Consider the following 14,294-nt stretch of genomic DNA (forward strand, 5'->3'; position numbering starts at 1 on the left):
TGTCACACTATTAAATATTGTTAAGGTATTAATTTAATTCATCGGTCATACATACTCCTCTTTAATATGCCATTTATAAATGCAAATATATTATTATGACTATGATTATATTTTCAGCTTTGCATGGTGGAACATATCTCTATTTACAAATGACATACTAAGAAGGAGTATTGATAGATAAATGATCAATTAAGCACTTGCCAATACCTTACTAATGCTTGACTGTTGTAAAGACTCACCTTTCAGCACACTCACTCACTTCACACTTAACACTGTGACATCATTATATAGTGCTACCAGACTTTATTTCTCAGCTGTTTCTGTATATCGTGGTATTGTGCATTGGGTTTTTAAAAAAATATATTTTAGCCTACAAGCCTAAATTACAAATTAGGCTAGTAGGCTAAAAGTTATTTTTTTAACCAAATTAACCAAAATGCACAATTTGGTTAATTAAATCAATATTTAACACGGGGAGTGAAGGGGAAGAGAATGGTTTTACAAATAGGGCCAGGTGGGTTTAGATCAGGGGTGTCAAACTCAAATACACAGTGGGCCAAAATTCAAAACTGGAACAAAGTCGCGGGCCAACATTAATATTTATTGAAAAAAAATCTTCCTCCAGATATAAGAATGAATCTTTTCTTATGGACTCAAACAAGTTTTGCTGAAAAACTGAATATGGAACAAGCAAAGCTTAATACTAAACAATATATATATTAGCTGTATAATACCAGTAGGCCAGTATTAATAGTAATTTGGTATGGCTTCGCGGGCCAAATGTAATTAGGCTGCGGGCCAAATTTGGCCCGCGGGCCAGAGTTTGACACCTATGGTTTAGATCATTTTTTTAAAATAAATTGAATTATAATTTAAAAACGGCGTTTTGTAATTATTTGAATTATTTTTGTCTAATACAAAAATTGTTTGATGGTCTGACACGTTTAAGCCTGACAAATATGCAAAAATATAGGAAATCAGGAAAGTGGCAAATACTTTCACAGCGCTGCAGCACTAAGAGAGTTAGTATTTTTAGTTAGAGATGGGAAATAATAAGATTCTTTTGGGTGGGGGGGTAATGGGAACCCAAACACTAACTTTGCCCTGGGCCCCCTATGCAGTTCAGTCGGCAGTGTCGAAATGACTCATTCCTTTTATTCTTGAAGTACATGTCATTTTATTGAGCGAGTAAAGTCGGACGAACGGTACTACTGACTGTGAAGTGAGCTGGTTTTGTGTCAGTGGCAGCTCTGAGCCGAGGGGAGGGGGCAGGACTGACTGAGAGGAGTGACTTTCTTTCAAAAATAGTTCACTTCTTCATCACAGCAGCAGCAACCGGTGCAGCAGCAGAGGCAGCAGCAGCGGGTATGGAGGGTGTGAAACATGGCTCGTCACGGAAATAAGTAACGGGACCGAGGGACGCTGTTATTTAAACCGAGGAGGACGCCAGAAAGTACCGCGAAAAGAGAAAGAAAGAAACCGAGATACATCTAAAGTCGGAGCCACACGTTTCAGTGTTGATGTTGGTGTTTGGACGCGAATACCTGCCGAAAATAATCCCGGTGAGTGCAGCGCGTCTCTCAGAGGATGTTAAAGGCTTATAATATGGTGCTGGAGCAGGAGTTTCACGATTTATCCGCATTAACAGCGACTTTCGGTGTGAAATGTACCAGAGTTAGTCAGTGAGAGGTCTGAGGAACACATTCATTCGGGGGAACAAGGTGAACAGGGAGTTAAAACTTTCCTGCAACATGGCCGCTCAGATGTCACTCAGCTTCCCAGAAGTAGGCAGAACTAAAAATGAGCTTTCACTCGACCCTATTTAAACGTAAATACGAGTCCAGAAAGTCTTAAATAAACCTGTTTAAAGAAAGGTTAGACTCAAACGAGAGTCCAAAGCGGTGTCCGTCCCTGTGCGGAGTGTTAGACTCAAGTCCTGCCCACTTTTTAAATCAAAACTTTTGTCCTCTCATATGGGAGGAACGTTACTCCATTCAAAAAACTGTCAATTTTACGTTTCTTGGATGTTTGCCAAACACACAAGCTTTCTAAAACACAATGTAATACTTTTTTGACATTATAAAGGGTCATTATAAAATTCGGCCCACACCTTGGGCGTAATTAAAGGATACATATATGTATTATAGATGTGTGCTTATGTACAGTTATGGTCAATAAGCTGAATGGAAACAGATGTAGTTGGCTGATAATGCTTTTGTTTTTCATAATCAATCATGTGACTGGTTGGGTGAGAGGAAATGTTTTAATAACTCGAAACCGCTGAAAAGCCATTTCATGTGACATGTGCGGGTCAAACGAAATGATTTATGACACCACAGCCTGCCAAAAGATACTACTGGAGATAACCAAAGCATTTAGGGGGAGTCTAGCAAAGCATGACAGCACCCAAGCCATCCATATCCAGCCCTCAAGTGTGCTCAGCTGGCTCTCCTTCTGCAGTAGCACATATTAAAGTTAAACTCAAAATCAATTACATTCCTGCACTTCTCTTTGCTGCAGTGAGGAAAATACTTAATCTTAATTATCACTTAATTGATAAAGTCTCAAATTCTACATTTAGAAGTGTAAAGTAACCTTGCCGAATTGACCCTGAATTGCCAAATTGCAGTCTGGCTTCATTGGGATGGTGAAACAATAATATACTGTGAAAGGTTTATGTTTAAATCCCCTATAAATAGTATTTATGGAAGCTTATGTCCAACCAGTCCTGCTTATAAGTATAGTCAGCCCCTAAAAGGCCAGAATCCTAATTTGCATTATCAGTTAATCTTATGCATTTTTCTTCAGTCCATTCAAAAAAATAAAAAAATTCACTTTACTGTTATTTAGAGCCCAGCGTGGCATCTTTAGCAGTTAAAATCCTCAAAAATGTTCGCGTTACTGTTACATTTAACAAGAAGAGCATCAAATCTGCACACCTGAGACACTACAACTAAATAATGTGTGTCCTTTTTACCTGAATCATGATTGAAAAAGTTAAATCAGTGTCAAAATTGATGCATATTACAATACTTAACTTTCTTAGGTATTAAAACATACTTTGCTGATAATGAGATTATTTCAGGTGTCTGTGTTTATCTGTCGTTCTCAAACCAAACTGAATTAGCATTCAAACTTCAGGTAAAAAATAAAGTCTTTATTTTTTAACAATATCTAAACAGTCAGGTTCATAGCAATCAGAGTAGCTGTGACTAAACACAGGAAATTGTAGGAAAAGTAGACTTCTTCAGACTTTTCCTCCCCGTGGAGGAAGTTGAAAGGAGATGGAAGGCAGTGAAAAAGAGAGCGATTGCTGTAACTGATTATTTGTGTCTCACACTATCCCCCGAAGGCACATTTTCCCTGGTAGATACATATTATGCACTTTAATTGAGCAGTGGGCGATTTGTTTACACCTTTAGTGGAACATAATGAAAGGGGAAGCAAAAATTAGCCATTCCTTTTTTCCAGGCATCCAGTCAAAACCCTGCATACGATACCAGGCATTTAAAAAAAGTTTGACCTGATTTACCTGCAGAGATTCTGTGTCTTTGCACCATCTCTCACTTCGTTACGTTTCATCTCAGAGTCTCCTCATTGTCTCCTGATCTGCAGCAGTGTTACTGTCTCCTCTGTGGGTGGGAAGATAATAGAGGTGAGGTTGAAACCTATGATTACCCACCTCTGCTTTGTATAATTTCTCAGGAATTAAATTATAGTGAAATGGAAGCATTCTGCATTTTGCATGTTGGAGCAGCTGCTCACAGGGATTTCTGACTGTTTACTCTCAGGCATGCTTGATGCTTCTGAGTTTGATGGCTTGCAGCAGTGCAGTAAAATGCAGTGTAATGACAGGCTTGTTTTCAGTGCAGAATTACAAGTTTAGGAGTAAATTTGTATAAGAGCTTGTTTTAAATTCCCGTAATAGTTAGTCCGCGGTGATTGACACTACAGTTTGCACAGTCGTAGCTGCCTGTTTGTCCCACCAACTGAACATTTTTAGTGTTACTCTGGTGTCTCTGTGCTGTCTTGAGACATAACTTTCACTTCCCATCTCTTTCACTTTGTTTTTCTCCGGCCCCGTCATCCTGTTGCTTGCAACATTTGTTTCTCACCGTTTGCTTCCTTCCGGCTTCTTGGTGGATCTTGATTTCTCAGTGTTTTTCTTCTTATCTTCAAATCTTTGTCATGTAGTCAAACTGTATTTCTGTCTCTATCAACCTCTGGATGTCATTCTTTCTTTGTCTGTACCCTCCAAGTGAATAGGTGCTGTATTGTTATTCATGCCATTTTGATATATTTTTTTAATAGTAGAACAGTTTCATGTGAATTTGTTGGTCTATATTTTATGTAGGAAGATCATGAAAATCTGAGTGGCAATATAGGTATACTTGTTAAAGTTAAAGGCTTGTTTTATAGTAGTTTTCAATTTGCTATTACCACATTGCAGTGTTTTGGCCTGAACTAGAGTAGCAAGATTTACTACTTCAGTGATTCTGCACAGAACGTTTTAAATATTACAAATTACTAAGATTTTTTATTAGTCTGAATCCAAAAGCAGCCTGACTTTGATGACTTTTTTATAAGAAGATAATCCAGTCAAACATGTTTTTTGAAATGTTTGTAAAATGTTTTTTCTAGTATCACTGAAACAAGAAAGAAGCAACAGACCAAGATTGTCTAAATAAATCGAATTTAGAACAATTTAAAATGCTTTCATGGATAAAGGAAACAGTACAGGTATGATAAACACAAACTCAGCCATTAAAACGGTATTTCTGTGTAAAATATGTTTGGGTACTCTGATAAAATAGTTTGTATGAGGGTTAATTTGGCCACAGCAGAGTTGCTGCACACTTCTAAATAAAATTAGATCCTTTATAAATGAGGCAATGTGTTTAAAAATGGCTGTAATTCATAATGTTTTTAACCACTTGAATTAAAGCTGAAAGTCTGCAAATTTTAAACCCAGTGGTGTACAGTGGCAAAATTACTAATACTTATAAATCTGACTGTACTTGTTTTGTCAGATTTACTTTACTGTCACCTGTTGCAAAAGAGTGCATTAAATACTGTCTGATATGCAGCTATTAAACAGCTCAATAACCCCTACAACAAACTTAAAAAACAAACTTTCTTTATAGTAAACCGCTTCATATCTGCAGATCAGAACATGCACCTCCTCTGTCAGTCCTCCAGACAGCCGTGGCATGCTAGCTGTATATCTTAAATGTGAAATCAGAGATGTGCTGCTTCTGTTTTTACCTGCTTGGTGATGGCCCCCGGGGTTGCGCAGGGTCAGTCTGACTGTCTCTTTTTGCAGCTTAGAGATTGAAGGTCACGGGGGAGAGGCTGGAGACGCAGGGAGAGTTTTGATTTCAGTTCAGTGCAATCAAAAGTGTCCCTTAAAGAATAAAAGGCCCTAAGAAAGGGCATTAGTGGAGTCTATGTTTTGATTTGTAGTTTTTTTTTTAATTTTCTTAGAGTTGTCAAGGTATTTAAATGACAAATGCAATCTTTTTTTGTTATTATTTTGAGGAATAAAGTAAAATATTTGGAACTTGTCAAATTAGAAATGATCATCTTCTGTTTACTGATGGGTTTATTGATGCAATTTTTTTCCCCATAGTGTCACATATTAGAAAAGAATTGCAAGACGTTGTAACCACCCCACTGTGGAAAATTTAAAGTCCGTTTATGTTCTGTCATGTATATAATGTCACAGTATTTTAGTCAACTTTCACTCTATACTTTGCAGATACTGGCCCTTCACGGCCCGCAGTTTGTGCAATATTGAGCTAAAAGTTGGGGGAAGAGAGCTTAAAGTGGAGCAAATGAGGTTTATTTTGAACTGTGACTCTTGTAAAGCTTCTTTAGCCGAGTCACAGAATAAAAATACGGAGATGGGACTGAGCATAGTGGATCCAGGGTAATACTATATCTAGTACAAATACAGCTACCAAGTGACAATTTATTTGGCCTCCATTAAGCTTTCTCCATTAAGCTTCAGGACCCTTGAGACTGAGCCAAACCAGCCATTAATGCACTCAGCCACAGAAAAATTCAAGTGTCTCAGTTGTGTGAAACTTGAACTTTTAAATAATTAATTTAGAAAAATACTGCAGAGCTTTTATTTTATTTTTTTGTCTGGCCAAAAAGCCTCACCTGTTTTACAGTGACGTGTCATTTAGAGGATAAATGGAGCTCAGAGGTATTTCAGAAACGTCAGTGTCTAAAGTTGCAGCATGCACTACTGTAAGCTCATCATGTGTGACACACACACACTAGTTATGTCCTGTCAAGGCAGTCGGTGAGAATAGTGAGCAGCTGCAAGTGGTAATGTGGTCATGTGGCATGTATAGTGTGCGTGCAGTGTTAGAAGGGTGGTAAACAACACCGTGTCTGCCTGACGCCCGTTTCTGTATCGGTGTTGTCGTGTCAAAGTTTTAGCTTTTGGATTCACGCACAGATCGCAGCGGTGAGTTGAGCGTGGGCGCTGGAAGAGAGGGATTTTTGGTATTTAAACTGGTAGGTGTGTGTGTGTGTGTGTTTGTGAAAGAGAAAGTGGTGTTTGTGTGAGGGAAGATCATGTGTGTTTGTTTTTTATTCAAGGACCATTTGTCATGCTCAGGTGTTAAGCCTGTAAAAGTGTAACTGCTGTTTTGATGAGGTACTTAGGTGGTGTGTGTGTGTGTGTGTGTGTGTGTGTGTTTGTGTGTGTGTAGGGTAGCTGTTAATGAACAGGTGCACTGGCTGGGTGGTCAGCACTGGTGCAACGCCCAGTTTTCACACTATGACAACATACGTGGCACACTAAAGATGCATTGAGTGCAAAGTTCTTGGCATGTATCGATTTTTAAAATGCCAATTCTGATGTTATATTTGTTTTGGTTATTTACTCTGCTAACATTATAAACAAGGCACAGACAGTCACGTAGGCGGTACAAAAGATGGATGAAGCCACTGTGAAGTTACCCATTGGTTATGAAGCGCAAAGCTTTTAGCCCTCAGAGTGTTTTGACACCAGGGGCCCGTTCTTCGTACCTCGCTTACTACATCCAAGATCAAATGACACATCCAAGATCAAATCATCGCGCTAACTTTGAGCTCGCTAATCCGGTTCTCCGAACACACCTGTTGTTGACGATTAGTATAGCTGGATGAAGTAATCTGAGATCACTGGGTGGCTTAAAAGGGGCTACGCATCGATAGTAGAAACATTGATCGGCAACCCTGTGATTGGTCGGCGAAGATGTCGAAGGAGTGCGCACAGTATTTCACGGCAGCAGACCAAGAACTCTTGATTGAGGGATATCAGGAGTTTCAGAGTTTAATTAAAACGCAGGGGAACACTGCAAAGGCTGCAAAAGCAAGGAGAGAGGGCTGGCAGAAAGTTGCTGACAAATCAAACTCGTAAGTGATCCATGATATTATATTATATTATACCACATTATATTATATTACATCATATCCTCTTTCACATTAGAGCCACAACAGGACCCACTAGAACATGGGAAAAAGTAAAAGTGAAATATAAGAATATTCCACAGAATGGTAATATTTATCACTTATATTGCTTTTAGTCTATGACAAGAGACCCTGAAATAATCTGTTTGTTTGTTTATAACAGCAACCAAGAAAAGGGCAGAGCAAATAAAGACAGGTGGTGGTCCTGCACCCCCTCGTCACACCCCTTTTTGTACTGTGACATTTATTGACATTGTGGGTTTTTTTGTGTGTAGTTTGACATAACACTCCATCACTTTTACCTGTTCCCATGCAAGGGGTGACTGAAGCATGCACAGTAAGTCGGGAGTAAGTATATACAGTACAGTAAGTGTATATATATATAGAGAGAGAGAGAGAGAGAGAGAGAGAGAGAGAGAGAGAGAGAGAGAGAGAGAGAGAGAGAGAGAGAGAGAGAGAGAGAGAGTAAATAATAATACCTCACGGAGAATCGATATCTCTCTATGAGCACACCGTCGCGCTGAGCTAAAGGATCCTGTCTATCCCGCAATATACGCTAAATTCTGTAAACTCTCCTTATCAATCTTGCACCTTCCTTGCTCGCAGCACAAACGGACAGGACATGGCTGCGACAGACTTCCCAAATCCACCTTCGCTTTTATAGTCGTGGTCTCTCATCTTGATTGCACGTAGTAATTTACTATTACTACCCTAAAATATGAATTACATCTGACATGATCTACTACATGTAATAGAATGATTAATAGTACATTTCCTTTTTTTCGAAATGACCTGTATGTATCTGTATGGAATCAATAAAAGAATCAAATGCTGCATTATCTTTAGTTACATTGATAATATTTATTTATGGTAAAACAGTGGCGAAATATCGCTCTTGCTTTCATATAACTGCAGCGGACATACCTGAGTGGCCGCGATCTAATCCTGTTTACATAAAGTAAACCTGCTCCCGAGCAGGTTTACGCTTCGGATCTGTTGCTATGACAGCAAGTCCCAGATGAGCTTCGAGAACCGAACGATCCAAGATCACGCGAAATCGTCAACATTCAAATCCGGCTAACTTACTTAGCGAGGTACGAAGAACGGGCCCCAGATGTGATGAGCTAGGGGTGGATCTGTCTGTGCATGCTCATTGGCTAATATCTTGTGACTGACAAGTTGTTGGTCAGTTTCTTTCAGAGTTAGCCAGTCTTTCATCTCACGTCTACAGCTGATTCAAAATGCTGCTGCATGTTCTTGTTTTTGTTTTTTATCTTTAAATGGTCTTGTCCCAGTCTTCTTCTCTGAGCTGTTTTACTTCTAAACTGCTGTCCGAGCTGCTAAATCATCTAAAAAGTTATTCTTTCATATACAGAAATCTAAAGAAAGCTCAGAGAAAGCTCATTGTTGCCCCTAGATTATGGAATAAATGGCCTAGTACGTTAGACAGTCAACTACATTGTCCATTTTTAAAATTCATCTTAAAGCGCTTTTATACTTTTTGGCCTTTGACCCAGCATGAGACGATGATCCTACTTGTTTTTAATCATAGTTGTTTTGTTTTTGAAATAGTTGTTTTCATTGTATTCATTATTGTGTTGTGTACAGTGTTTATCCCTATCTGCTGTGGCCATTTTTCCAGTGCTTTATAAATAAAGTTGACATGGTAATCCTCCTTTCTGACTCATTAAATGACTATAATTTGCAAAATGGACTTAAAATGGATTTTTAATGCAAGTGGAAGTCTTTGCAACCGTAGAACTTTGCACCATACTGTGCATTAAGAAGAATGCTGGTTCCCCAATTTTCTATATAGTCTGTGGCATTTCATTACAATCTAAAATGTAGTCATGCAAATCTGACTGGACGAACAATAAGGACAAAAACAAATGCATGGCTCCCAACAGACAGCAAGTCACTGTGATTGTTTAGTTTTTTGTTTTTTTTATGCCTTCTGAGGTTTGGATGCTTGCTTCTGCCATTGAAAATAATACTGCCATCTCAAAATTTCAACTTGAGTACCTCAAAATTTTGACTTACTGTTTATCTCAAACTGAGATAACTAAGTTCAAATTTTGAGATATAACTTTGAAATTTAGACTTACAGATGGTTATTATTGTTATTATCATTATTATTATTATTTTATTATTATATATGCAAGCTTCCATAGATGGGATGCCGTAGTCAGGTGGGTGGAGCTTCTGTGGGCAGAGCCAGAGCTGTTTGCCTTAAATGACCATATTTGGGAAATCTACTCACATCATACAGATATCCAGTAGCTGAAATCTGAGCTTTTTATTCACAGAGACTACTTGCAAATACACCAATCTTATTTTAAGCTTTTCCTATGTTGTATATTAGAGTCCACCACTGTAAAACTATATACAGTATATGGATGTTGTGTAGAGTTTGTTAAGAAAGTGCTTAAAACAACCAAAATAAGAGGTTTACAGCAACATGTATAGCATTCAGAGTTCACATACACAACTAATAGCTGATTACTGCTACGCCTGCAGTTCAGACCATCTACATTTGTAGAGAAAGTTTTAAAATCCTGTGTGAAACTTGCCTTAAACTGTCTTCCGTGCATTCTCACTTATTTGTTTAAAATTATGCAGCTGAGAAGAGAAAAATGCAAAACTATCCCATATTTCTTTTAGAGTTTTATTGGACAATATTTGTGGGGCAGTGTTTTTTGTGGGAGCCAGTGGTGGGGCATGAAGGACCAGAGGAAAAATATTCTTTGTTGTGGGTGGATTGCTGACTCTGCTGCTGTTGAGAGCCTGTCATTATAGTTATGTTTTGTTGGTACTTGGCAGCTGCTCGGTTTTTGCTGTCTTTTCTTATATTTGTCTATAAAACACTAGATTATCTGGCGCAGAAACACTCAGCATGTACTGTTGCTTTTAACAAAGGAATAGAGCGTGTCAGTCAAAAATAATGATGCTTTGTTTCCAGCTCTTAGAGAATATGGAAGATAGTATGGTATTAATTTAGTGTCGAGTCTTAGTTTTATAAATTCAGTATGCAGATCAGCAACATGAGAAATGAAAAAGTATGGTTTAATCTATACATGGGTAAAATACAAGGAAAGGGACAAAGGAAAACTAATCAGTTCCCTAAAAGTTTCCCAAATCCTGCAGCGAATGTCGTGTGCATGTGTGCACCAAAAGAGCCGCACACCAACAAGTTATTAAATAGAATAATAATATTTACTGATATATACTTTGTGGTTATAAATAACAGAGAAAGCATCAGCTGTCTCTTCATTAAGTTTCTAAACTTTCAAAATAAGAGCATAGAACTTGTTCAGTAGTAAATAGATCAATGAAAATGAAGATGAAAACATACACGTCACAATGGCTAAAAACTTTGGCCGAGCTTTCCCTCATGCAGTGGTGCAGGTCTGTTCCGTGACAATATTAAAAGTTTGAGTTAACTGTACAAGTAAACACAGTTTTTGGTGCATTCGTATCCATAAATATGACTGTGTATTTGTTAATCACTTCAGTCTGTAAATGCTTACATTTTATTCAGTCATTTTATTAAGGGCTGACTGTGCACCAGACTGACACAGGAAAATTAACATTTTCTAATGGAAAGTTCTTGGTTTTTAGAACAAAAACCCAACTTGCCTCAACTTGCTTTGTATTGTAAAGACCCTATAATATTAGAGAGAAAACACCAATAATCAGACGTCCTCCTATGAGCAAGCACTTGGTGAAAGTGGGAAGGAAAAACTCCCTTTTAACAGGAAGGAACCTCTAGCAGAACCAGGCTCAGGGAGGGGTGGTGATCTCTGGGCTTGACAGGAAGGAAACAGGACATTATGGAGGAGAGCCAGAGATGAATAATAATGAATTAACTATTTACTAAGACTTGCTTTAAAACAGTCTGTCATGTGTACCAAAATTCATGTATTTTAACAAGTTTCTTTTCCGCCCTTTGCCAACTTTTTCTCAGTCTGGCCCTGTGTGAAAAAAAAAAAAAAAAAAAAAAAAAAAATATCTGCCTACCCCTGCTCTAATCAGTGTTTCGCTCAGATTTGGGCTGTATTTGTGGTGGAAGCATTGTTGTGGGGGACACTGTACCAATCAGTTGTCTTAATAAGTATCTACTCTGGAATTGTGACAATTAAATACCAGAGCACTGTAATCAGCTCCCACACTATCGAGTTTCTCATGCCAGGGATGGACTCTGTAGTCGTCGTTTAGCTCTATAGTCATTAACCAGTTTTCCACCTGCTGCAGGTTCTGGTTAGAGAGTTGGCCAAAGTCATGAAATCTATTTTTCTTAATCAAATAACAGAGAAATGTGTGGACTTCCATAAAGTAATGTAAACCGCTGCTTTAATTATATGTGGACAAATTGCACTTTCCTACCCAGAGGTAAGTTTTGAGCCAGGTCTCAAACAGCTGAATGGCAGAAAAGTGACCTCACGGCAGTTATGAAACATAAGACATGAGGGGCTACAGTTACCTCGTAAGTGGGCAATAAACTTCCAACATAAGAGCATGGTGATTGTCCACTGGTATATAGGCTGCGGAAGGTGCCGTTCATTTGGACTAAAAAAAACAATGAAAAGCTAAGAAAAGTTTTATTACCCCACAGCTGTAAAAAGGCTGATGGGGTATTGTCATCAGCCACCCGGGTAGGCGGTGTGGATGTTTGTGAATGTGATAACTTGAGAACAAGGCGGCATAGGATTTTGAAATCCATAGGTGTGTCTAGTGGGAGGCTGATGAGTAGCACTGTCAAAACTCAAATCATAAACTAAATTGACCAAAGAGTGATTGTAGATGAGTATAAACATGTGTGCGGGTCTCCAACTAATGTGTAGGGATATCGAGGTGTGGTGAGTCCCCAAAGAGTCTTTGAAAGGCTGGAAACACTCAAACTGCCTTTCTCTTGTCTCTGTCTCTCTGCTAGACGACCTTTATTGAGACTCCTCTGTCCTGTGTGACCCCCCTGACACAGAGAGGTATGACCACGCACCCACACGCACAAACACACACACACACACACACACACACACACCCTCATATAATGATGATAATAGTAATGAAGTTCATCTTTATACCACCTTTCAAAATAAAGTGCTTTAGAAGAAACAAACAGGAAAATAAATACTTAAGAGGCGATAAAAAAGGAAATAGGAATAAAATTAAATAAAATAACATTAAAAATGTAAAAGAAGTGAATAAAAAGCAAATATAACATAATTAATAACATAATTGGTCCTCAGTGAAATTGTCATCACAATTTAACCAGGTCTCTGTTAGCGGGAAAACATCAGTTTTGTCGATGATAAAATCAAGGATAATAAGAGAGAGGTCTCAAGCAAACCAAAACTGATGGTGTGGTAAGAATTATGAGGTCAATTTAAAATGAATGGCTGTTGTAAGGATCGATGGGGTTCTGTAGGAATATTACTTGACTTCTGGGACTATTCTATGTTATTTACTCCTATACTTTGTTCTCCAACTACTAATAAAGATAACTGGAGGTAAGCCAGGGCTGAGGAGGTAGAGGCTGTCAGCAGTTTGATCCCTGCACTGAGCAAGGCTACCTTTTTGGACTGTCTGTGCCATGTCTATGAAACCTGACAGTAGTGAGTATTTGTTCTTTGGGTCATCAGAGAGTCCTAGCAGCATATATCACCACCAGGATACAGAGTGTGTGCTCAGAGTAATGTGTTTGTTTCCATAAAGCTCAGCAAATGTTAGCGCTAATAAAACACCAGGGTGCAACACCAATGTGCATCTCCACCCACACAGAAAAGGAGCAGCTGTAAATACTCTCCAGGTCTCTTCTCTTCTAAGTTCTCGCCCCCCTGTACTTTAGGAGTTCAAGTATACAAAGTAAGGTAATGAGAGCCCCTACTCTGTTAGCTAACACTTAGCTTTATGAATCAGTAATACAGGTATTTACTGTAAAGACACTTTTATTTTGCAAACAAACCACTTCAGCAGTAATCTACCATGACTTTAGCTTCTTTGTTTTTGGTCCCTAGTTTTGTATATTACATTTTCCCTCATGTTCAGCCCTTTTGTGTCAAGTCTCTGTGATGTTCCACTTGTTTGTTTATTTCCTGTTTTATTTTGCCATTTTGTTTACTTCCCTTGTCTGATTTTTCTGTGATTAGCTTTAGCCGTGTTCCCCTCGTTTCCTCTTCCCTCATCACCTTGTGTATTTGTTGTGATCGTTTCCACTGGCCCTTTTTCAAGTTGTCCCACTTAGCTGTGCTGTTCCTACTGTTTTTCCCAGTGCTTCCTAGTGACTCTTTTTGTTTCTTGACTGTCAGTTGTTCATTTTAAGCAATAGATACTTAACTTTTTGTTCAACCTCTGCCTACCACTGCATTTGGGTCCTCTATCTTCCACCACACCTCTCACAGCTGAATCTGATAGTGTTGGCCCATAAATTAGTACTTCAGTAACTTTGCATGAGTCACTGTTTAGAATAATGCTTCTGTAATAATAATAATAATAATAACATTGGCTGACAGAAAATGAAGAAAAGCATAGTAGTTCCCATTTAAGGCAGAGGTGACCTGTGACCTCCATTTCATGCTATTTCTGACTGAAGCAATGTCATAGTTTCTGTTACTGATGCTGCTGCTCTCCACATGCATGCACATAGAAGGGTGGGAAGGGTCGAGAACAGAGCCATGCCATGAAATATAAATCACTGCAGGTGGAAATAGCAGTCCTGCTTTGACTAAAGGGGTCCTGACACAAATAGTGCTGGAACTACCCACCAGCCTACTGTATTTAATTCAGCCTTTATTTTACGAAGTTGGGCTTATTTAGGCAGCTGCGAGTAC

General features: G+C 38.6%; 1 protein-coding gene across 4 annotated transcripts in view; it reads left to right on the plus strand.

Annotated features, from left to right (window-relative positions):
- Positions 1 to 1,243: 1,243 nt before the first annotated feature.
- The window catches only part of dtnba (dystrobrevin, beta a), a 48,951-nt gene continuing 35,900 nt past the window's right edge, over positions 1,244 to 14,294 (plus strand). For 3 of the 4 annotated variants that reach the window (XM_031728620.2, XM_031728637.2, XM_031728645.2), the window contains exons 1-2: positions 1,244 to 1,562; positions 12,398 to 12,449. The gene's annotated coding sequence lies outside the window, so the exon portion shown is untranslated. The remainder of the gene's footprint in view (positions 1,563 to 12,397; positions 12,450 to 14,294) is intronic. The other variant, XM_031728629.2, reaches the window with a different exon arrangement.

The sequence above is a fragment of the Oreochromis aureus genome, linkage group 15 (assembly GCF_013358895.1).
Source record: "Oreochromis aureus strain Israel breed Guangdong linkage group 15, ZZ_aureus, whole genome shotgun sequence".
Taxonomy (NCBI): Eukaryota; Metazoa; Chordata; class Actinopteri; order Cichliformes; family Cichlidae; genus Oreochromis; species Oreochromis aureus.